This window comes from Hyaena hyaena, unplaced genomic scaffold (genome assembly GCF_003009895.1).
Source record: "Hyaena hyaena isolate Hyena2069 unplaced genomic scaffold, ASM300989v1 scaffold_129, whole genome shotgun sequence".
Taxonomy (NCBI): domain Eukaryota; kingdom Metazoa; phylum Chordata; class Mammalia; order Carnivora; family Hyaenidae; genus Hyaena; species Hyaena hyaena.
Window position 1 is genome coordinate 1,638,382 of NW_024080763.1, and position 24,598 is coordinate 1,662,979.

General features: G+C 56.5%; 1 protein-coding gene across 3 annotated transcripts in view; it reads left to right on the forward strand.

Annotated features, from left to right (window-relative positions):
- Window positions 1-24,598, forward strand: part of FAM53B (family with sequence similarity 53 member B) — a 106,997-nt gene that overhangs the window by 1,515 nt on the left and 80,884 nt on the right. Inside the window, exon 1 of one of the 3 annotated variants that reach the window (XM_039237908.1) lies at window positions 5,011-5,091. The exons of 1 other annotated variant lie outside the window; for it this stretch is intronic. The gene's annotated coding sequence lies outside the window, so the exon portion shown is untranslated. Of the gene's footprint in view, window positions 1-5,010; window positions 5,092-15,128; window positions 15,149-24,598 lie in introns of those variants that run through there. One more of the 3 variants, XM_039237909.1, reaches the window with a different exon arrangement.

Sequence of the window (24,598 nt, forward strand, 5' to 3'; positions counted from 1 at the left end):
GCCGCCGCCGCCGCCGCCGCCGCCGCCGCGCTTGCCTTGCTGGAGCGGGTGCAGATGGAGCCAGGCTGACGGTTGTTCAACAGGAACAAATGTTTGTTGAATTGTTGGATGGCGGAGACAAGGGGCTGTTTTCTATTGACGGCTGCGGGAGTTGGAATGGCATTGTTTATTGGCCTGGGAAGCCAGGCGAGCGTCTTGTGCTGCTTACAATGTATTAGCAGACTTCCAAATGACATGCTAGCATATGTGTTCCCAGCACTTCCCACAGGCTGGAAGGGGATCCCTCCTTGCTCCAGCTCCTAGACTCAGTTGAAAGATGTCACCCGGTTTGAGGACTTGGGAGGGAACGGAGTTAGTAGACCTGGTGAAACTCCCTGTTCCCGGCTTGGTCAGGTTTTGGTTTCATTTTAATTTATCCACTTAGCAGTAACTTGTCTCGGTTACAGTTTTGATACTGAATTGCAGATGGGGGGAGGGGTTTGCTCCTGCCCGTCCACCCCCCTCCCTCCCCTTAGCTGGCGACAGCTAGATAAAAATCCAAAACCAGCTACCTCTCCTTGGTGGATAGGCCCCTCTTCGTGGGAGAAGGTTGGGTTTTAAGTGCAGGACTGGTGGCCTTGGCCCAGGGTCTGCACTTGGCTAGGGTCTGAATGCTGCCTGCCATCCTGCAGACCCAGGGGCATGCCGATCAGCTTCCAGGGCGCTGTTCCAGTCTAGGAAACTAAGAACAGGCTTGGAGCAGGTCTCCCCCCCCCCCCCCCACGCCCCTCTAGAAAACAAGGTGGTTTTAAGACCGGGTCAAATCCTTTTGCTCAAGGACTTCTTATTTCCCCTCAAGAATGTGATGTTGACCACGTGACCATTTTAACATTGAAGACCAGCTTTCAATAAAAGCTAGTATCTATCGTCTGCTGCAGAAGTGGACCTGGATTCCTGAGGCCGGCAGTACAAGCAGAGCACTCCACAATTGTGATTGATCACGTGTAGTCAGGTTCTCCCTCCTGTTTTCAATTTACGATATGTCACACACGTAGTAGCATTTGGGAAGTCCTGCAAGTTCTCTTAGGAAGAACTTGATGTTAAGATACCTTAGGGTGGTCACAGTGGCCGTATGTCATCGACCTCTTACGGGAAGCCCCGCCTGTTATTTCTCAGGCTCTTTCTCTCCACACCTTTCATCTTTCTCGGCCCCCCGTTGATGACTTCACTGTGCCCTGGCCTCATCTCCCGCCCCCCCCCCGCCCCCAATCCCCAGTTCTGTGGAAGCCTAATGGGCTGCGTGTCCTTTAAGCGGGTTCAACGGGCAGGCGCCTGACCAATGGTGGAAGGGTTGGGAAGGGCCAGCCAGCTCTCGTCTCCTGCTGGAGGCTGGAGAGGAGGCAGCCCTGTACCTTCCGGGAGCCGGCAGCAGAGGACGCCTCGGAGCAGCCTGGTGTGGCTGTGCAGGGCTCTTTCAACGGGACACCCTTCTCACCCACCGCTTGATGGGGTGCTGGGCCCCGAGGCCTGAGACCCGGACCCACTGGCCGGCCGTTCAATTGATGTTTCATCCTGCTGTCGTGACTTTTTCGAATTGCATGCCGCCCGGAAACTTTTTGCTCTTGCCCTGAAAACAAAAACAAACACCAGACCAAACCTGAAATAAGCAAACCACGCAGACGAGCCCCACTGTCATCAATTAGCGCTACCACACACACCTCTCTGGTGCGAAGTAAGAGAAACCTGCAGGCGGAATTTGTTATGTAATATGCTGATAATACAAGTTTCAGTTTTCGATGGAAGCCAGATGTGGAGGGGCTCTCTTTAATCGATCCAGCAAGTGGTGGTGGCGGGGGAGGGGGACATTAATAGATTAACTAGCTCTTTGCAAACCCCAAAGAATTTTTTTTTTTTTTTGGGTCTTGAGGGGAGACTCTTAAACCTGGGGCTTTTTTTTTTTTTTCTGAGGTTTTTGCCTCTGAGCTTGCTTGCTTCACTGCAGCTGTCGTTTTTGTCAGCCCCTTCCTCTCTTGAAAGAGCCGGTTTGTTGCCAACATGAAGCACATGGCCGGGTCTGGCTGGGCGCCGCGCAGCTTAACTCTGCTGGGTTCCATGCTCCTTGTCTTGTCCAGATGCTGCCCTGCCCTGCGCCCTGCGAAACAGGGCCTGGCCGAGGGACTTGCGCAGTGCGCACTGCGAGGAATGTTGACCGGCCTCCCTCGGCTCCTTTCTGAAATGTCTGATCATCCAGGAAGAGCCGCTGTTTAAACTTGCCCCATGCACACACTTTCCAAAATCGTTGCCTCTCCTCCTCTGATTAATTTCTGTGTTTGTTTCCTGCCTCACTTTATGAGGACTCTTTCTTTCTACATTGGCTGAGTCACCTTTATTATGGCCCAGGGTCGGGGACTGCCCTGTAATAGCTGACCCCATTAACAGCAGTTTCACTGCGTGCTGGGATGTGAGCTTTGGAAACAAACCCAGAGGCTCAGATACGCTGATGTGCCCGGAGACTCGCTTAGAAAATTTTTGTTTTAGCGCAGTTTACATTAACATGATTAATGACCGCGCCACTGAAAAGTCTATATTCAAAAGCAATTTACTGTTCCCTAGGGTTCTTCTTATGGTGAAGTAATTTTCTTTGCCAAACAACTTTGTTTTAAGGTAATTTCTTCTTTGATGTTTAATCCAGACCTCCTGCGCACACGGTTTTGGGTCCAGGCTGGGGCTTCGAAAATTGGGGGCTGTGGTTTGGTGGTGCCTGCCTTCACCTTCCCGAACTCGGGTCGGAGGGCACCCAGATTCTCGGTCTGAGAAAGCTCTCTGGGATCTAAGTGTCAGCAGAGTTAGTGCCGTGCTGGTTAGGACGGGAGGAAATCTTCCAGGGGAAACTTGGCTTCAGGGTATCTTGGAGGAGGGAAGTGAGGAGGCTGGAGCTGAGGACAAGATTTTTTTTTTTTTCTTCCCTGCATCAACTGGAGATACTTGAGCATTTTCAAAAAAGAAGAAAAAAAAAACAGAGACGTCTTTGCTGCAGCCACCACCACCACCTCCTCCTTTATTTCTTCTTCTTTTTTTGTTAAATGTGGGTGATTGAGCGGGGGAAATACTGATGGGTGGGTCTGAAAGCAGCCTTAGGAACCCGAGAAAATAAAAACACATTTGAAGGACTCTGGAAGATTTTGCATTTCAAAGGGTCCACCTTGTAGAATTTCACATCACGTCAGGGGTTATGGAGAAGTGTGACAGGCACCCCCAGCCTCTTTAACGGTTCCCTTCCTCTCCTGCTGCGGGGGGCTGCACGGGAAGCTGTCTTTTGCAGGGGGGTGGGGTGGGGTAGGGGGCAGTTTGGCCAGACCGTACAGGGATATATCTCAGAAAGAAACAACAGTGCCCCTTAGGCATCTGTAGTTCCTGGAGGCCCCCCGTTTTTTTTCCAGGGGGCCACTCTCAGGAGGTGAAAGCAAATTCTGTTGCTAACCAGCCCATTTGACCCTAGAATACCCCGGCAGGCCAACTCCTCACTGCCCTTGCTCTTTCCCTTAAGGCCGGTGGAACAAAGAAACAGATTCTCCTCCTGTGCTGGTGTAATGTGGTTCCCTGGCTCCAAAGCTTCAGAATCATGACAAGTTGGGCACAGTAGGCTTCAGCCGAAATGGGTGTGGATCGTTCAGAGGATAATCGCAGAGCCCACCCGGCGTTGAAGGCCTGCCCTGAGCCAGAGGCCTTGTACACACTCTCCAGTTTCCAAAGCATTCCTGCAGTTACAGCTGTAGAAATGGAGGCTCAGAGAGGCCGAGTAACTGGCCTAGGGCTGCACAGCTTCTAGACCGGAGAGGGTAGTAGTTCTGCCCGGGTCTGTCTGACTTCGGAGCCTGGTGGTTTTCCACACACATGCTACTGGTTGGTGTCTTCATAAGATAGAGGCACTCTTTTATCTCCAAGTTCTATTTTATCTCCAAGCATAAATTTTGTTTAGTCTTGTTAACACCATGGGAAACTTAGCGATTTTGACTGCCTCTCTCCCTTGCCCTGCCTCTACAGCTTTTTAGAATTTCTTCAAGGGGTGCTTGGATTCTAGATCTACCATAGGACCAAAGGCAGTCGGTGCCTCAGTTGGGAAAATTGAAATGTTTGACTTCATCCTTACAAAAGACAGATTCGCAAGAAAATAGAATTATTCCCAGCGACCTTCTAGGGGAAATGGGAAATGAATCTGGCAGCTGAGAAGAGGTATCACTATTTATCCGGATTCCATTTTCCATTCAAAGAGATTGTTAAAAGAGTTTTTCAGCCTTTTTTTTTTTTTTTTTTTTGCATTTGTGATTCAGATTTCTCAAAGTAAATCATTTTGTGGTACTTGCCACCCCAGGTTTCTATAACATCATGTTTTGTTTACAGGCCTAACGTAATCAAATAACTAAACACAATTGTGCGGCCCCCAGGGTGTGGGAAGTTGGTACACCCAGCCGGGGCTGGGCAGAGTCCCTGCGTTCTGGCTCAGACACATGGCTCTTTGCAGGTTGATCCTGGATTGGGGGCCTGGGGGTGGTCTGAGGATACCTGTCTCCAGCAAGACATTAGAATTTTTTAATAGATTAAAAAAAAAAAATCCCAATGCCTAGGCTGCGTCCAGGACCGGTTATATCAGAATCTTGGAGAGAAGGGGGTAGACTCAGCATTGGCATTTAAAAAAATTTTTTTAGGGCTTATTTATTTTTGAGAGACAAAGACAGAACATGAGCTGGGGAGGAGCAGAGAGGGAGACGCAGAATCCGAAGCAGGCTCCAGGCTCCGAGCTGTCAGCACAGAGCCCGATGCGGGGCTTGAACCCACGAACCGTGAGATCGTGGCCCAAGCTTAACCTACTGAGCCATTCAGACGCCCCTCGTATTCGTGTTTTTAAAACTTGTGAGTTGATCTTGTTGTGCATCTCGGACGGCGGGATGAGGGCTGGGATAGACCCCATGTGTCCCTCGCTTTCCCTCAGGGACCTTCCCCTTCGGGAGTGGAATAAACCTACTGGAATTTTCCATTGCTGCCATATCTCGGTGAAGGAGGATCTGAAGGGAACCCACGTCTGGGCGAAGTGCCTGCTATAGACATCATCGGGTTAGTTCCCATTTCTGCTGGGCCCGGTCTGGGGCGTGCCTCCCCGCGAGCGGGATTAAGCCGCAGCCCCTCTGAGCTGCCTTCTCTGGGGAAGGAAGAGGCCGGGTTTTGTTCAGCTTGTCGCCTCAGGCCCTGCCTGCCCGCCATCTTTGCTGGTCTTTGCAGCGCCTTTCCCTTCTGCAGGTTTGGCCTGTGCTACCCCGCTGGGGGGCAGGGGAGGGAAGGTGCAGTTTGGGTCCTGGCCGCCTCGTGGGGATTCTCAGGGAGCCTTTCCACCTGCGTTGGCAGCGACTGTCGTGCTGTCCGGCCACCTGCTTGTACCTGACTGCTCAGAGCCTGTCCTCTCGCGGGCATGCTTGGAATTAGGGGTCAGAATTATGTTTAGAACGAGCAAGGGCTGAAGAGAGCACGAGCATCTCTTACCTGCTTGTTATCTCACAGAGGCGAAATCCAGCCCCCCCCCCGCCCCCAGGTGGCCCCTGCCCCCGGGTGGGGTGACTTTCCTAAGGTCACACAGTGGGTGCACAGAGGAACTGGGACCTTTGTCTTCTGGGTCCCCTGCTTTAGTGCTGTGTTCTCTGCCGAGAGACTTTGTTGTTGTTTTAATTAAAACATATATATATATTTAACATTTATTTATTATTGGGAAACAGAGAGACAGAGTGTGAGCAGGGGAGGGTCAGAGAGCGAGGGAGACACAGAATCCAAAGCAGGCTCCAGGCTCTGAGCTGTCAGCACAGAGCCCGACGCGGGGCTCGAACCCACAGACCGGGAGATCATGACCTGAGCCGAAGTTGGACGCTTAACCTACTGAGCCCCCCAGGCGCCCCTCTGCTGAGAGATTTTGAAACGCAGTGCTGCTTGCAGGACAGGGTGCCGTATGTAGCACAGACTGGCAGACAGCAGAGTCCTCGTTCAGAGTTCAGGCTAGTGACACGTGCCGTCGGTGGCCCTTCAGCCGTCCGTCCCGTTTGTAACCTCCTTCCCTGTGCCTGCTCAGCAGGGACCCCTTAGGTTGCTCAGAGTGTAGGCTCAGTAAACCCCTAGTGGGGGAAACTGAGCTCCAGTGGAAAAGTACTGAAACCTTGGCCTTGATGAAAAAGCGTTTTGGTTGCTTTGGCCAGGGTTTGTCCACCTGCGCCTTGGTAGTGGTGGTAAATAAGGGTCCTTTCTCCTCTGCTAGGAGTTGGGTCTGGGTCTAATGAGGTGGGGAAGAGGGGCCCGTTATGCCTGCGTTCATCTCGCGGGCGGCACTGACGGGGCCCCTGCTGAGCGTCCCGAGTCGGGCCGGGCACTACACCTTGTTAGCTCATTTGATCCTCTGCACAGCCTGCGGCTGAGGGGCTTGCTCTGTCCCTTGCTGGAAACACAGTCCCCCCGCCAGAGTGAGAGGGGCAGTGGGCTTTCAGCTCATCCTGGCTGACTCCAGCCCCGTGTTCTTGCCACCAGGCCATGCTCGCCCCTTTGTCCAGTGCCTGCCTCGGTGGAAAGGTGATGAGGTCCCTGCTGCAGGCAGGGTGCGGCATCCTGGGGGCCTGGGCGCCGCGCTGCTGCTTCCGGGAGGGCCTTGGGTCGCCCAGGGGCTCCTTCCTGGACAGCGGGGCCCGGCCGGCAGTGGATAGAGGACCGAGGAGGTGGCTTCGTGTGGGTCCAGCGCTCTTGCCTGGGGACGCCACCCTCCTCCCAGCTGCCCTCTGGCTCAAGTGCCCTGACGGACAAGGCCCAGCTGGGAGAGGCCCCGGCCGCGCCTGGAATTCCCCTCGCTCTGGCATTCACGTTGGCCGGGGGCCTGGGAGCGGAGGGAGGTTCCATCTGCTGGCTGAGAGCAGCCTCTCTGCATGCTCGGGGTGGAGGGACCGTGTCCTCCATAGCCGGCCACCTCCATGCTCCGGGTGAGGAGAGGGGGTCGTCTCGGGGCGGGGGCGTGTGTCTGTGGTTCTGAGGCTCCAGAGGGCGTGTGGGATGCAGGGGCCCCCCTGGTATGGTCCGGGGGGGGGGCACCCTCCCGTGACGGCTCCTTGCTCGCTGGACTGGTTTGTTGTGTGACCCTCCGGACCCCGGACTTCCCCTCGTGCTGGCCCTGCCTCCCGGCGTTTGAAGGAGGGGTTCAGAGCCTGTCTGGGAAGCCCTCCCGAAGGGCGTGGTGCCGCGTGGAGGGACGCAAGGTAGCGGATGCACATCGGCCCGAAGGGCGCAAGTTCTGCCAGGCAGTCAGGGGCCGAACCCCAGAGCTTGGGCAGAGCGGTGGGGGCAACCCAGGTATGCGTTATTTAGGGCATGGGCGGCACCGCGCCGTGGGATCCGTGCCCGGGTTCAGGTCCCCCGTCTGCCCTTTGCTGACCGTCTGCTGTCTCTCCCAGCCTGGGGTCCCTCATCTGGATGATGGCCAGGCCGACAGCACCCCGCCTGTGGGTTTGGGACACCGAGGGAGACCACGGGCAGAGACCCGTAGAGCCGAGCACATGTTCGCGAGTGTCCCGTGGCGCCCGTGGCAGGCGCGGGCTGTTGGGGGAGGACAGGGGGAGGGCGGGGGGAGGGCAAGGGCAGTTGTCCTCACGGTCCCAGCGGGTGACAGGACAAAGCACAGAGCCGAGCGCGGCTGGGCGGGCCACGGGGTCAGGTAGAGCCTTTCCTCCCCCAGCAGCCCCCATTCTTGAGATGCGGTAGGATTTTCCCAGGAGGGAGGGGTGAAGGCACGTGTTATAATTGAGTTTGCAGCGTGTTTCTTAACAAGAGTTAAGACTGGGGAAATCTCTTAAGCTTTCTCTTTAGGAAACACAATCTCTGTTTACCAAAAGTCACCGACTTTGGTCCTGAAGCTAGAAAGGGAAACCGGTGTAAGCGTCGCAGCGCGGCTCAGAGCCGGGACTCCGCTCTCCCCGGCCTCGGCGCGTGAGCGTGAGCCTCCAGGGCCGCGCACCTCTCTGGACCGCGTGGGAGGCGCATTTGCCTCCTTCTTAGATTCTCTCTAGGTTCTTTGCAGCTGATGTCGTCATTTGGTCTTGCCACCGAGCTGCGGTCACGGCTGCATACAGCCTGGGGTAGGCCATGGAGTCGCAGCTGGGGTGTTCGCCCCCCGCCTGGCCGCCTCCTGCTGACCCCTGAGGTGTGATTCCCGTGGACTCCGGACCCCTGCGCCACCCAACCCCGACTGCCCGTCTCTCCAGGAGCAAGAGCCCATCTAAACTCATCAGAGCTTTTGAACTGAGCCCTTGACCCAATTGACAGAGGGAATGGCCTTTACCCTCTTCAGTGATCACTGGGCTTCTCTTGGCACAGGCGGGTGGTTCCTGACGATCTCCACCCACGTGTCTTCTGAGCCTTGCGTCTGGCAGCCTGCGGGGTGAACGGGGTGGGCAGGCCTGGCATGGGAGATTGCCTCCTGGGCTTTGGGCAGCTTTGAGGGAGACCCCTTGGTACTGGAGTGGGAAGGCTCAGTATTATTTACTGGCTTCTGGGCTGCATACGCTGACTCCAGGCTGCAGCAGCCCCTTCCCCTCTGAGGCTCACATAGGTGTTTGGGGCTGGCCTTGGAGGGCCCCCTGCAGAGGACCCACCGAGGTGGCTGCGCTCAGCTGACCTTGACATAGTCCCTCTCCTTGGGCATCATGCAGCTTTGTGACCATGGGGCTCTGTGTGAGGGAGGTCTTGGTGGATGTGACAGAACTCATTTCCTCTCCTTCTGTGCCCCTTCAGATGTGTCATTGTTCCTGCAGTGACCACAGGACACTGCCATGCTGGTGGTCCCCCGGGCGCAATCCAGTCAGTCAGTATCTAGTAAACGCCTGTGTGTGTCAGGCCCTGAAGAATTCAGAGATGAGTAAGGCATGTTCCTGTTTGTGCAGAGCTCACAGGCTCGTGTCACAGTGAGACGGCAGTTGTTGTTTTTTATTTTTTTATTTTTAGTAATCTCTATACCCGACGTGGGGCTTGAACTCACGACCCTGAGATCAAGAGTCACGAGCTCTTCCGACTCAGCCGGGCGTCCCCACGGACAGCATTTGTTTTGATTGAGTTCCTGCTACGTGCCAGATGAAGTGTACTAAGTGTCACAGAGATGTGTGTGCACAGGGCACCGGTGAGCCCGCAGTCCCATGGGAGTCCTAGCGAGGTCATTTAATCCGAGCCAGAGGGAGGAGGGAAGAAAGGCTCCCTGAGTCTTGAAGAATGAGCAGCAGTCAAGAGGGGATGGGGAGCAGGAGAGGTTTCAGACCAGGGAGCGGTGTGCGCAGGCGCGGGAGCATGATGCCGCCTTCGGGCCACTTGGGGGAACGGCAGGTGGTGGACGGTCACCCCGACCTGGGCGCCTGGGTGACAAGAACTTGTTGGCCTAAGCTGGTCAAAGTCAGCACGGCAGCAGGTGCAAAGCAAAGGAGTCCTACCTTTAACCCGAGGGCTGGGAGCCGGGGAGCCACGTGTCGATGCTGTAGTTTTGGGAGCTCCGTGTTTGGGGGGTGCAGGTTGGGTTGGGAGCCAGCTGACTGTTGCGAGAGGGATGTGGACCCCAGGGCGTAGCTGTTAGTCACCACCTGGAAAGGGGAGAGCAGCCTTCTCCAACAGTCCTCCCTTGGGGCCGCCTTCCAGGGAGACTGCCTGGGGTCTCGTCCTTTTGACCTTGGGGTGACCTTGGAGGGCACAAGACTAGCCCCTGACGCATGGAACTTTCATCAAGGGCCATCTCGATGGCCGGAGGGATGTGGTCTTTGTGTAGATTAGTGCGAGCCCTTGCTTTCAGCAGGGACACTGGAGATTCCCAAGAACTCCTGTTTCTTGCCTGTACTGGAAAGAAAGAACTCGAAACGGACCAAAGCGTTTGGCGTTGGCGGAGTTGAAAACATCCGATTCAGTATAAAACTACCTTTTTTTTTTTTTTCCTTCCCCTTGACGGAAACAAGTAACCACGTTGGTGTGATTAAACAGGGAGCTTTGGTGCCCTTTGGGCTATGTCATGGCGCGTTCTCTCCGGTGCCGTCCGGGGTGGGGGACCTGCTGACACAGATGCTCGAGAATGTTCTGCCTGGGTCACCTGACTTCTGGCGCCCGGTGCTCCTGTGGCCTCCACACCCTCAGGTGCCAGCCCAGATCCCAGGCCCCGTTGACCGTGCGGCATGTGACTCAGGCCCAGAGGACAAGAGTTATAAGGAAAATAATGAGCCTGCGAGGGCGGGCGGCCCATCTCGGCTTTGGGTGTTTTCTAAGCCTCGTAGGGTATTTGCTCATCAGCGTTCAGTCCTGAGAAGAGAAGTTAGCTTTAAACCTTAATTTTGGCAGTAAACCTCCCTGCTCACCTTATGCCCAGGGAGGTTAGCAGACACCCTCACCTATTAGAAAAGGAGAAGAGAGGTCGGGCCTGGCTGAGGCTAAGGAGGCCGAGAGGGGGACCGTGACCCGGAGCCGAAGAGCCACGCGCCCAGAACAGGGGCCGAGCCTGGGGGGTCCGACTGCCCCCGGCTGCCGAGGGGGCGATGGTCCACTGCTAGTTGCCTTAAAAGCCAGTCTGTTTTCTGAACTTGAGTGAGGGCCAGGCACGTCCTGAGTGCTGCAGGGAAGACCCCGAGGGCATTAGTGCTCTGTTCGCAGCATGCGGCCCGAGACCACCGGGTCGCTGCTCCTGTCTGTTTCTGGATGATCGTGGGGCCTCGGGGAGGCCAGCTGACGCCCTCAGGGAAGGCCTTGAGTGGCATGGCCGGGCTGTAGGCGCTCCTGGGGGCACCGGGGCCTGATCACCAGCCCCCTAGCTGTGGCAGAAGGAGAGCTGGGGGCTCAGGGGCTCGAACCCCGTCAGGTTGGGCCCTCTGCTCAGGTTTTGGCCCAGCCACCCGGTGTGGCCGTCACAGCCCGTGGTGTCTTAGGGCCCTGGAGGAGACGACAGTAATCCCGAGAGAGCCCTCTGCTCGGGAATGACCCTGGCACACCCCATCAGGAGACGGGGCCAAGGCGTCGGGGCGGGTCTTCTTCCTGAAAGCAGGAGGAAGGCCACGTCACTGCATCACGTGTGCCCCGGGCCCCGCGCACGTGAACATCCTGCTGCCCCGCAGGGACGCGCAGAGGCGTCGCTCCGTGGCCCGGTCAGCAGAGCTGGGGGAGTGTTTGTCCGCTTCGGAGGACCCGCAGGGACGCAGTGCTCTGGAGGGTGACAGGCATCTCCGTGCGCGGCTCCCGGAGCCTCGTCCTGACCCGGCACAGTAAAGAGGGGCCACCCCGGGAGCGTGCCTTGTGGTGTGCCAGTGATGTGCCAGCCTTAGGTGACGGGTCCCCGGTCCCTGGAGGTGGCCGGGGCTCCAGCGTGGTGGACAGGATGGGAGCCAGGAGAGCACAGCATCTCGGAGCCCTTAAGAAATTGTCTGCGTTGTTATTTCTTGATGACTCCTTCACAGAGGAGCGAGCCTCGTACGGTGCGGGACGGGGCACGTGAGCCCAGTCAGGCTGACTGTGGGGGAGAAATGGGGGCGGGGCAGCGAAGTGGGAGCCCTGGATTCTAGTCCTGCCATTTTGTTGCACTTGACTTGGAACCAGCCCCCAACGTCCCTGTAGACGGGGACTAGCTGGGTCTGCTTCTCAGGGTGGGGAGGGCACTGAGGTCAGAGGGCCCAGTTCATATCCGGCTTCTGTTCACCTCACAAGTACTTAACAGATTTTTTTCTTTTAATGTTTATTTCTCAGAGAGACACAGAGAGAGAACATGAGCAGGGGAGGAGTAGAGAGAGAGGGAGACAGAGTATGAGCGGGGGAGGGGCAGAGAGAGAGAGAGAGAGACAGACACAGAATCTGAAGCAGGCTCCAGGCTCTGAGCTTTCAGCACAGAGCCTGATGTGGGGCTCGAACTCATGAGCTGCAAGATCATGGCCTGAGCCGAAGTCAGATGCTTAACTGACCGAGCCACCCAGGCACCCCTCTCAAGTACTTTCTGAGTGCCCACTCCATGCGGGCATTGTGCTAAGTGCATCACAGGCTCCTCATTTAATCCTTACATCCACCTTAAAGAGTGGGCGCTGTGATGATTCCCTCTTATTTTTTTAAAATGTTTATTTATTTTTGAGACAGAGAGAGACAGAGTGCAAGCAGGGGAGGGGCAGAGAGAGAGAGGGAGACACAGAATCTGAAGCAGGTTCCAGGCCTTGAGCTGTTAGCACAGAGCCCAACACGGGGCTTGAATTCACACACCATGAGATCGTGACCCAAGCTGGAGTCAGACACTTAACTGACTGAGCCACCCAGGCGCCACGATTCCCTTTTTATAGATGAAGACATTGAGGTGTCACTAGGTAAAGATGCCCGAGTTCATCTCACTGGTGGGCAGGAGTCCTGGGGTTTGAACACCCAGCTCTCTCATCTTTGTTTGAGGTCAGCAAACTAAGCCCACAGGCCATGTCTGGCCCGCTGCCTGCTTTTGTAAATAAAGTTTTATTGGCACAAGGCCATGCCCGTCCTTGCTTGCAGTGTCTGTGGCTGCCTTCATGCTTCATCAGCAGAGCTGGGTGGTGGCGACAGAGACCACACGGTCTACAAAGGCTGAACTATTTACTGCCTGGCCCTTTATGGGAAGAGTGTGCTGGCTCTTCTCTGTACGGATGTGGCACATGCTGGCCTGCGTGGTAGCCAGTAACCACATACAGCGGTTTCAGTGCCTTTCAGCTTTACTGAGGCATAATTGACAAAATTATAAGGGTATTTAAATTAATTAAAACTAAGTGGCACGAAGAACTCAGTACTTCCGTCACACTAGCCACACGCTATGTGCTCAGTGCTGCGTGCACCTGTTTCATGTCCTGTCAAGACAACACAGCTGAGAACCACTGCCACCATCACAGAAAAGTCCATCGAGTGGACATGTTCTAGAGTGTTCCCCAGTGTGTGGAAAATCCAAGTCTGAGGGAACCGAAGGTGTCGAGGAGGCGTTCCAGTGAGAGAAAGAGCACGGAATTGAAAGTGGGTTCACGGACTCACAAGGGATGGAGGAGCGTGTGCAATGGACGAGGGAGCCTGGGTTTGGAAGAAGCTGTCCCCCCCTACCCCCACCCTCTGCCAGAGCGCTGTGTGACCACGGGCAAGCCGCCCGGACTGCCCAGGCCGTAGGTCCTGGGTGTACGTGACCAGTGGCTGTCGAGGACGCCCCTCAGTCCCGCCCCTCTCTAGCTGGTGACCCCAACTCCTTCTTCCACTCCCCCCCTGCTCACCCGGCCTGGTGGCCTCATCAGCTCTTCTGTGCCTGGCACGTCCCTGTCCCCATCCCCCACCCACCACACTGAGGTGGAAACCCTTTTGCCGTGGCGGAACGCCCATGCTTTCCACGGGCGCAGATCAGGGACTACTCTGTGCCTGGAGAACAGTGTACGGTGGCGCTTGAGGAGGGAAGAGGCGTCCCACTCCCTCAGGTAGCCAGGGTCCCGTGGCGTTCTCCCTACGGTGCAGGTAGCTGCCACCCCGAGGCGGTTGGCTGACCAGTGTGGAGCGAGGCTGCACCGTAGCTCTTGTTCACTTGGTGCCAACCGTCTAGGAGTCAGAGTCAATTTAGAAGCTAATGTGGGGCCGAGGCCTTTAGAGGCGGGAAGGCAAATATGGGGAAACGTGGGTTTTCAGTTCACTGGGCCCAGTCGTAACGTATCAGTGTCGCCAGGGCCCTCTCCCTCGCCTTTGTGCTCGCCACTGGGCCCTGAGTGTGCATAAGAGCCATGCGGTGGCTTCCTGCTGGGCTGCCCCCGGTCCGAGGAAGGCTGCTCTGGGGTTTCTAATGCTGCGTGTTGTCGGGAGCCTGGTCCTCTCCCCCTCCTGGGAGCGGCTGGGCGTGTCGGTGCTGGGTTTATACGGGTCCAGTCTGCCCCGGTGTCCCCAGCGGAGACGGCGCCTGCCCCCTTCGTAGCCAGAATAGAAACTGACGAAATGCAAGAATAAGATACAGGGAACAGCTCTCAGAAGCTGGGGCAGGGGTGAAGAAAGGGGAAAACCAGAGCAGCCTGCTGGATTTAGCCGTGGAGTAGGTGCATGCCCAAAGCGCTCGGTAAGGAGGAAGTTGGGGTTAAGAGGATGCACACAGAGAAGTTTTGTCTCTTGCTTTAAAAAGGAAAAGAATAGCCCCGGAAGGCCAGGCTTGACTGCATGCCCGCCTCTGACACTGCCTCTAGCCAGCCACTCCCCGAATGGTCCCCTGCGCCTTCCTTCCGCAGCCAGCCGAGGGCTGAGAGCATGGCGGGTTGGGCCCGGCCCAGAATTGCTCAGTGTGCTCCCGACACCCAGAAGGGGGTGCGGGGCGGATCTTGCATGTGTGCAAAAAGAATGCTGGTGCAAGGAAGTTTACAGTGGTTTTTCTACTTAGAGAGTTGGCTTTTGTTGAGCACCTACTACGTGGCACGTGCTGTGTATACGTTCTCCTGTGACTCTCCCACGGTCAGCTGTTAGGTAATTCGCCCATCTCTACGGGGAAGTAATGGAGCTCCAGCCATATCCCTGAGAGTGTGGGTCCTGACCCTGGTTCATCTTTTCCAGAGTCTGTGTCCTCAGCACCTGGTGTTGTCCTCAGTCACGGGCCACGCTGCCGTTTGAAAGAGGTCTCTTGCTCCTCTGGATAAGGCTCCCAGTCACATTTTTATCATGGCCTGTAGGCAGAGAAATAGGTTGCTCTGTGGGTTGACATTTAAGAAAACCCACTTCGTCGAGCTTTCCCTTTTAATGTGTTATTATGGTGCAAGAAGTCTTCGTTTGTCCCGGGCTATTTTGAAATAAAAGGCAGGAAACCCCCCTCTCGTTTCTAAGTCTTGCGCAGAAGTCATCAAAACAGAATCCTGTGTTCTGTGCAGGACTTGTGATTGCGGAAGCAGCTGTTCTGTTCGCGGTGACCCGGCCGAAGCCAGCCGTCTGTAGGCGTCAGGGGTCCAGAATTGTCTGTTCCATCTGCCGGGCCTACTTGCATTTGTGTGAAGTGTTTGGCATGCAGCCTCTTTCCTTCCCCAGCCCCACGTTGTGAGGCAGCCCAGGAGGGAGGAGACTCCAGGCCCTTCTCTCCCCCAGCCACGCCGCAGCTCGCCCTGTGGCACGGATGCCAGGCAGGGACACAGCCCAGGTCAGTCACCTCCCCGAGTGCGCAAGTGGAAGGGCACGTACCGTGTGGGCTTGGGAGTTCGGGGCACTGCTCCCTCCCATGTGCTCAGGAGTTCAGACGGTCTGTGCTTTCTGGTCATTTTGGGGCCTTCTGCGAACCCAGAGCCTGCTGAGAGTGACGGGGACGGGCGTGCACGATGGCGGGGCACTGAGGCCCGGCCGGGCCACCCGGCTCTGCAGACCAAGATGAGATGCCGTCATCATACAGGTCTGAGCCGGTAGCGTCTGTCAGGCCAGAGGCTGCACACCTGTGGTCTGGGGGCTGCTGTGGTCCCCAGCCATGATTCGTTTGGCCCCCATGATGCCTTTTTTTTTTTTTTAAACTTTATTTATTTTGAGAGAGACAGAGACAGTAGGGGAGGGGCAGGGAGGGAGGGAGAGAGACTCCCAAGCAGGCTTCGCATTGTCAGTGCAGAGCCCGACGCGGGGCTCAAACCTGAGTTGAAGCCAAGAGTCGGACGCCCAAATGACTGAGCCACCCAGGCGCCCCGGCCCCCATGATGCTTCATAAATTTTTGCATTTCTTGACAACATTTAAAAGCTGGGACTGTACAGAGAAGTCTGCATTTTCAGCTCTTGTTGACGGGTCAGGAGATTTGTGATGTCACCCCGGGCCCTCTTTCCCACATGCCCGCACGGCGCTAGCTGCCGCGTGGCTGTCAGTGCAGGTGTGCTTCTCCACACACCGGATGATCCCCCCGCCCAGGTGCCCTTCACCCATGTATGCTCCCTGCTTGGGTCCGGAAGGCACTTGAGTGTGAGGTCCCCGGAGTCCACCAGACATTCTGGGGACAGATTGAGGCCCTCTGGGTCCCAGGGGCAGGGCGAGCGGTGGTGAGTGGCCCTGCGTGGTGCTCCGGGTCCTCTCTGTGATCCCGCTGGGTGTTCTGCCCGCAGGTGAGCTGACAGATCAGCCGGCCTGACGGCCCGGGGACCAGCGCTCACCCCGCGGGGAGAACGGCCCACAAACAGGCCCTTCTGCCCAGCGTTCGCTCCAGGGTGCCCTGCGATGCCCAGCGCCCCGGGGGTCCTTTCTCTACATCTCTCCCCGCCCCCCAGCCCTATACAGTCACTCAGGTATTTCATCCAGTTTAATCTTTTCAGTCGAAAAGTACCTCCATGATTTTAACAGCAGCTGCAGGATTTTTTTTTTTAACAAAGATTTAATTTTTGTCTCGACAGCCAGTTGAGCTGCTACATATCAAGTAGGTAGCTTCTGCTCGTGGTAAGAAAGAAAGATTTCTTAGAATAAATGAAAACACACTTCTCACATGCTTCCAGCTTAGTGTCTTTGACTCAGTGAAGCCAGTGTGAGCGAGGAACAGATTCCCCGGGTGGCGATTTGTATTCTTCCAGGAATTGGGTTGTTGTTCTCACATTCCCCCAGATATTTAATATCACTTACCTCTTGTATTTACCTTTTTTTTTTTTTTTTTTTTGCTCAACCCCATTTTTCCCCTCCTCTTGTAGCAAATGCTGCGCAAGCAATTTTTTTTTTTTTTCCATTTGCTTTTGACACATTTCACTAGATGGTCAACCTTTGGGCTTTGTAGCGTCATTCCAGATACTTTGCCCCTTACGCACGAGCACTGGCTCATCTGTATCTAGATGCCCAGGTTCTGACCCAGGAGCAGTGACTGGCAGGGCCGAGGTCTCCCACTCTTTACAAGTGATGGCCGCTTGCGGGAGACTCAGCCTGGATGGGTCCCGGGTTTTCATCTAGAGTGCTGTCCTCCCCGTTCCCGGGGTTCTGTTCTATTCTAGGTACCAAGTGCACGAACCCATGGTTTTCAAACTTTTGGGAGGGCCGGAAGCTCCCAGAGGGCTTGTTACAACCTGGTTGTTGGACCCCATTCATAGAGTGTCCGATCCAGTCATCTCATGGGGGGTGAAGGGGAGGGACCTTAACTTCATTTCTAACAGGCTCGCAGGTGAGGCTGCTGCTGGTGGCCCAGGGAACACACTTTGAGAACCACTGCACGAAAACGAAGCGGGTGCCCAAAGCTGTAGCGTCCACCCCAGCAGGGGTGTGGGTCAGCCCGTGCAGGTCCCAGCTGGCGACCCGAATGCGTGTCCTCGGCAACTTCTGAGTTTGACCTTCCTTATTTTCACACTGTGCAGAGGTACACACTCAGTAAAACTTCGCATCTGATTTTCTGGGAGACTCGACCCTCGATGCCCCAAAGAGGTTTGGTGTCCAGTTGCTATGGACCAAGTGTTTGTGTCCCTCTCAGAAGTCTGTACGTTAAAACCTAGAGCCCAAGGTGGTGGCGTTAGGGGGCTGGGGCCTTTGGGGGGTTGACTAGGTCGCGATGGTGGGTTAAGGTCAGTGCCCTGATGGGTCCCCAGAGAGCCCTCGCCCCTTCCACCACGTGAGGACGTGAGAAGATGGCTCTCATCAGACGCTGAATCTGCTGGCAGCGTGAGCTTGGACCTCGCAGTTTCCAGAACTGTGGGAAAGAAGCGTCTGTTGTTTATAAGCCCCCCAGTTCCCGGCGCTCTCACAGCTGCCCGAGCAGAATGAGACGGGGACCATTTTCATAGAGGCTGTTCATCTCCAGATCGCGTTGTGTGGGTGACTCCCCCTCCTCCAGCACGCCGCCCGCCGTCCCTCCCTCCCTTATCCAGACCCCTGATGCCAAAGGAGGCAACATCGGTGGCTCTGAATTTTGAGCTTTGGTTTCTCAGGTTTGTTTTACGTGTTCTCATCGGAGAAGGGCCCCTGTTGGGTTGAGCTAACCCTGCCTCAGTGGCACTCCTCCTCTTGGGCAGCTTGCGTCCCTCATGATGCTTCCATGGACTTCCCGGGGGCCAGTGCTCAGGCTGAGGCGCCTTCGTCGTGGGTGCCCTGAAATCCGTGTCCCCGGGGCCTGGCGGAGCCGGGCCACCAACAGGGCTGAGGAGCAGCCACTCTCAGCCCTTCTCCCTCACCCCTGACAACAGAGAGGCAGCCTGGGGTCCCGGGGGTTGCAGCTGGGGAAACTGAGGCCCAGGGCTAGGAGGGAGCACGCCTGTGTCCATACAGAGTCGGCCGGACCCTGGGCTGTCTGGCTGTTGGCAGCCTGCAAGGATTGGTTTTATCTCTGTTTGGTCTGAGGTCTCTGCATGTGGCCTGCTTTGAGCTCAGGTTGGACTAGCTGGGGAGGGCGCGTTGGTCACCAGTTCGGCCGAGCTTTGCGGTTTCCCTGGCGGTTCTGTCGTGTAAAGGAGCTGTCCCCGCTTCTGGCCCTGAGTCTTAAACCTCATGGACAGTAAAGCAGTCACGGTTTTGAATGCAACGTTTCTGTGGGGTTTCTCTGAGACCTTTCCCCGCGGCCCCCCGGCCCACGGTTGTCCCCAGGCCAGTCCCCGGCAGCTGAGGCACACTAGCCCTTGTGCTTTTGTGCTTTCATAGCCGCACAAACACGTGGTGAGCGCGTGCTCAGCACATGCCTTGAGCACATATTTGTAACTCCGGAGTCCGGGATGATCGTGACATTCTCATGTGGGGTTGTGCGTGGCCACGCCCCCCTCCCAAGGTAGAGCACAATTCTCGCATTGTGTGGCGGCCGCTGGGTCAGCCGCGTGGGTCAGCGCGGGGGCTGCTGGCGTCCCGGCCGATGGGGAGAACTGTTTTGAGGCTTTGTGTCTTTATGCTGCCATTTTCTACCAAAGCGGGAGGTGTGGGATACTTTGTCAGTATCCCCCGGGTCCCCCGACTTTGTTCAGCTAATTAAACTGCCAGCCGGTGTCCCGCGTGGCTCAGCTCGTCTCGGCCTGGTGTTCTCGCCGGCAAAAGGGAGAGCGGGACTGGGATGGTACGGCAGAGAGCAAGGTGTGAGCCGGGCAGGGGATAGGGAGGCGGGCGGGGGCTGAGGCCACCCTCCGGGGCAGAGCCTCCACCCTCCTGGGCCTTATGTAAGAGCGACACCGGCATCAGCTGGACGCCTGCCCGTTTGGGCCACATGGGCTCCTTCCTCCACCTCATCTCCCCACACCCCACCTTGCGCTTACTGGCTTCCTCTTGGGAGACCCTCGCCCTGACTTTGGCTGTTGAACTCCTACACGTCCGTTAAGGCCCGATGCTCAGGCCACCTCCTGTAGGACACCAGGCCAGCGTTTCCCTCCCCCCTCGGGATTACAGCCCCCTCCTCTGTTCTGTGGCATGTGTCACATTCTGGCGCCTATTATGCCGTGAGGTACGCCTGTTTGGGCACTTGCTGGGTTGTGTGAACCTGGGTAGGTACATCCCTCGCCCTCCCTCCGCCCCTGGCACAGCTGACCCAGGGAGCGTGGACTGGGGGCGACACTGACCCCGTGAGGAAATGGTGACAAAAGAGGGGGGCCGCACAGGGTGTGTGTGTAGGATTGGCCTGTTCAAGTCCCCTAGAAAATGCCTTGTGCTTAGGGGCACGGCGTCACAACACATCCAGCTGCTCTTCGGCGATCCTGCCCCTCGACCCTCCTTTGCTCCCCATGCGGGCTCCCAGGACCTCGAAGGCCTCCTTGTTCCCGGGAGACCCTGGCCCCCGGGGGTGCCCTGGATGTGCTGCCCCCCAGCGAGCCCCAAGCGTGGCCAGCTGCCTCTCCTACAAGCAGGCACGGGGGAGAGAGCCTCGAGCCCATGCCTCTGAGGACCCCCTGTGAGAATGGGTGCTGCCGGCACACAGGCTCTGATGCGAGTCCGCGGGGCCCGAGGAGGCGGGAGCATCTCTGCTGCAGTGGAACCCAGACCGCCTGGAGCACGGCCCCTCCGTGGACCGTGGGGTGTAGTGCTTCGAATTAGTGTTAACAACACCATTTTGATAGCTGTGGGGAACCCCGCAAGCAAGAGAAGTCTCGATTGCTCTTGGCACCGGGAAAGTCACGACTTAATGTAGCGCGTGTGTTCTCTGGTTCAGCAAACATTTCCTGAGTCGCTCTTCATGCCAGGTACTGGGGACTCAGGGGACTGAGGTTGGGCTGGGGCCCTCCGGAAGCTCACAGCCCGTGGGGGAGGCACACAGCGCCGTTCGCTTCACGCTCCTCCAATTCAAGGTGAACAGGGCCTTCCTGGAGGAGGTGCCGAGTCTAAGAGATGAGAGCAGTTAGCCTGGCTGGAGGCTGTGCAGGGTGAAGGGGGCAGAGGGGAGAGGCAGAGAGACCCGCGTGAATGAAGGTCCGATGCATGGAAGAGCCTGGTGTATCTGGGGACTTGTAAACATTTTGTGTGTGTGTTTAATTTTTAAAGCAGTGACAGTAACTCGTCCCTGTCCCCCAGCCACACATCTCCTTCCCTCACTGGAGGGCCTCCTGGAGCCCTTCGCTTGTGTATCTTCCCAGAGATATTCGTTTTGTGTGCAAGCGTGTACAGATATATGTATATGTGGTTTAGATGTTATTTTATTAAAATTTTTTTTAATGTTTGTTTATTTTTGAGAGAGAGAGAGACAGAGCACAAGCAGGGGAGGGGCAGAGAGAGAGGGAGACAGAATCTGAAGCAGGCTCCAGGCTCTGAGCTGTCATCACAGAGTCTGACGCGGGGCTCGAACCCACGAGCTGTGAAATCATGATCTGAGGTGAAGTCGAATGCTTACCCTACTGAGCCACCTGGGCGCCCCTAGGTTTTAAAACAGTTACGTATTTTTGCATAGGTCATCCTACATGTGGTTCAAGATCTAAAACAAAACAGAAGGGCATTGCACCACCTGCTTTCCCTCCTCAAGGATCACTGATGTTAAGTGTCTTTGGTATTCTTCCAGAGACTTCTATATCATTAGCATTATTTGTTCAGTTTTACCCAAATGGCAGCTGACGACGTCCACTGTTCTGGTCTTTTTTTTTTTTTTTTAAGTTTTATTTATTTTGAGGGGGGAGAGAGAGCGCACAAAAGTGCGCATGTGAAAGCTGGGGGGGAGGGGGATGGGCAGAGAGAAGGAGAGAGAGAATCCCAAGCAGGGCCCCATACTGTTTTCGTAGAGCTGGATGCGGGGCTCGAACTCATGAACCATGAGATCATGACCTGAGCTGAAGTTGGATGCTCAACCAGCTGAGCCACCCGGATGCTGCTGGTCTTTGTTTTTTCCCTTTAAGTAGGCTGGAAGATGATTTCCGAGCAGTGTGTATGGAGGGCTCTCGGCCTTTGAAAAGCTGCATTTTGTCCTTAGCATGGGCGCTGTGCCGTTTCTTTACCTGCTGCTGCTGCTGTTGGGCTGTTAGGTTGCTTCCCGCCTTGGCTCCGGCACACAGGCGGGACCATCCGTACGGCAGGTGAATTTGGAATTGAACTCATGCAGCTCAAGGGTGATGGGTGACTGGAGGGCAGGGGACTTTGCCCGTGATACGTGTTGGGTTCATCTCCCTAGAGGTTGTCTTCTTCCTGTTGTGGAAAGCAAGTGACTTTTACATTGGGTTCTACTGGGAGTCTGGGGGAGAAGCTTTTATTCCTTTGCTGCCCGCTGTCTATCACCGAGCCCTCTGTGGTAGGGGGTTCACTTGGGCTCATGACGTGAGGCTTGCACAAGGCTGCGGCCTATAGCGCTCGGAGAGACCTGTGCCAGACTCAGACCCTCCTGCCACCCACAGCAGCCGGGCCGGGCCAGACCAGGGGCCGGGCAGCAGTCTGCAGAGCGGCTCCGGCAGCCTTGTCTGCTGGGGTCTCGGGGACCTGGAGGCCGCACCGGGCACTTTCTAGGCTTTGTGCATATCATGGCCGTAGTAAACGTTTTGTTAGCTTATTAGAAGTAGAAGCGAGCAAGACCAGCCGAGGTGCGGGTGAGAGCGACCCCAGGATTGCTTTGTCCTTGGCCCGTGAAGTTGTGATGCCAGTTTCTGAACTTGAGAAGGGTCCAATTATGCTATCCTGGAACTTGTGTTTTAGAACGTGCTCTGCTTCCTAGTATATTTTGTTTTGCTTTGTATTTCATTTGCGTGTCAGTTGTTAATAGTTTTCACCTCCTTGGGAGGAGGGCCCATGGCTTCGCTGTGCCTTCAGGCCCTCCCATCACCCGTGCAGCGCCAATCGCTCAGGGCGGGCTTGCTGAACGATGAATACCGCTTTTCAGAGATAATAACCTGCTGTTAACTCTTGCCCGAGTCAGCTCAAAACCTGGGTGTCCGGTGGTCCCAGGAGTGGGGGCAGTGATAATAGCACAAGCAGAGCCAGAGCTGGGTGCATTCGGCAGGTTCCCGGGCACTTCGTGGACAAGCGGCGGGTTTGGGGTGGGGGGAGGTGAATCAGTTTCTTCCGGAGCCATTTCTGCCAGGGAAGATGATCTGCTCAGCTTTGGAAATTGAGTTCACTGTCTCAAGGCCCTTTGCATCTCACTTAGAGCCATCAAGGTCCCGGTGGAAGGTTCTGGAACAGCTCAGCAGGGCTTCCAAGGCACCTTCCCCCTAAGCCAGGTGAACCTGGTGGGCTACATCACTCCCTCTTCAGCGCCACAAGGCCTTTCCCTGAGTGCACAGAGGCCCCGGTGTCCCATCCCCCGTGCTTGGGAGGAAGTGGAGGCGGGTTACAGATGAGGTGCCCCTCCTTTCTCCTGCACCCACGCCCTGCCGACAAATAAAAATGGGGCTGAAGGCCCAGTAAGCGGCTCCTCCCCAAGGTCCTTAGACCCATTCCGTGCCCAGCTCCACATAGTTTGGGGCAGGATGCCCGGGCTTTGCTTGGCATCAGGACCGCCGGGAAGCCCTTGTCACAGAAGTCTCTTTCTCTGTCTAAATAGCCCACCGTCTGGTGCCGTTTGGCCCTCTGCACACGGATGGCTGTTGTTACACAGGTAGCGCTCCCCACCCCCATCAGGGCCGCGGCCACGGCCAGAGTGAGCTTAGTGGGCTTTGTCCCACCCTTTCACCCTTTGGAAGCCCCGGGAGGTACTAGAGAGATGGCTTCGGGAGTTTGACCTGAGGTGCCTTGGAGTTTAGGTGTCCGTGTCGTTATAACAGACCTGTCAGGCGGCTGGGTCTCTAGAAGAGTTTTGTTTTGGCAGATGACGCGGTTCTCGAACCTGCGGTGGAGCTTTGCGGTAGGAAGTGGGTAGAGGGGAGAAGGCGGGAGGCCTGGCGTGCATCCTTAGCCTGTCTGGCCCGTGCGTCCGCCAGACCCCGTAAAGGAGGTTGCTGAACGACTCCGTGGATCAGGCGGGTGAGGTCCTGCACGTAAGATGCGGTCAGGGTGTGACCTGTGAGTGGGTGGCAGATGGGAGACCTGGTGGTTCTCGGGTCCCTATCAGTCCTCCTCGAGCCTCCTGCGTCCCCTCCGGTTTCACCGTGATGCTTGTGATACTGTTAGGGGGCCCCGGGCCCCGAGATAAAGAGGTCGCTGCCCTCCCAGCTGTGTGCCAAGTGCCAGCTGCTGGGAGGTTACAAGCCCTCTGCGCGGGGGCCTGGTGGTCCCGGGGGAGCAGCACCCGGGTGCGGCAGTGGCCGTGGAGCCTCGGGCCACACGAGCATGAAGGCCTCACGTGTAGCCCAGGCTGGGCTTGCGGGAGCATCTCGCAGGAGCAGGAGAATGTAGCTGTCTGCGGACCCCGAAAGTCTCCGTAAAGGTTTTAGAGAGGAAGAGGGTGTTTTCGTAGCGGAGGTGGGAGGTGAAGGTGTGGGAAGCTGGTCAGTGACTGACTTCCTGGGCCTTCAGCAAACTCCTGATTCAGAACGTTGTCAGTGTCACTGGAAGACACCGAGCCGCCCCTGTGTGCCTCAGGACCGAGCCTGGGAAATGCACTTGTACCACAGCCCCGTCTCTGCTCCTTGGAGATGTAAGAGAGAGGGGCGGGCTCTGCAACCCCACCTCCCCCAGCCTCGAGTTACCAGGCGTTCGTTACCTGCCCCCTCCCCCCCAGATTGCCAACACACCGGGATGTCAGGATGGCTTCCGGCTTCCGCTTTGCCGTGTGGGAGGTCCTAGTTGAGGCTCCTGCAGCGAGTGAGGATTTGGCCTTCGCTGCTGCTCCGTGTCTGGGGACCTTGAACCGCACAGGTGAGCCCCGAGCAGGACCAGGAAGGCGGCCTGCACGCAGCCCCCGGCAGCGGGTGCTCCTTCTGCTCTCCCCATGGTTCCTCACAGCTCACACCCCCTCAGATCCGTGGTTGAGACTCAGACACACTCAGTTCCCATTGGCGTGTCACAGGCGAGGAAACGGAGGCTCAGAGAGGTAGGATGACCTGGCAGGCAGCTGCACGCACATGCTCACTAGGCAGAAATAGTGACTCCCATTTGACAGGCGAGGGGACTGAGGCCCAGAGAGGGAGTGTGGCTTGGCTCAGGGGCGGAGTCCGGGCCAGAGCCCATGTTTCCTGAGCCCCCCACAGGCTCCACCCAGACCACACTGCCTCTTATACGGGCTTCTCTATAGGGTTGATTTTGCTTAAAAAAAAAAAAATTTTTTTTTAACCCCTTACCTCTTTTGGTTTTTAATCATGGTTTGATTAACTTCGCCGTACTTGTAAATAG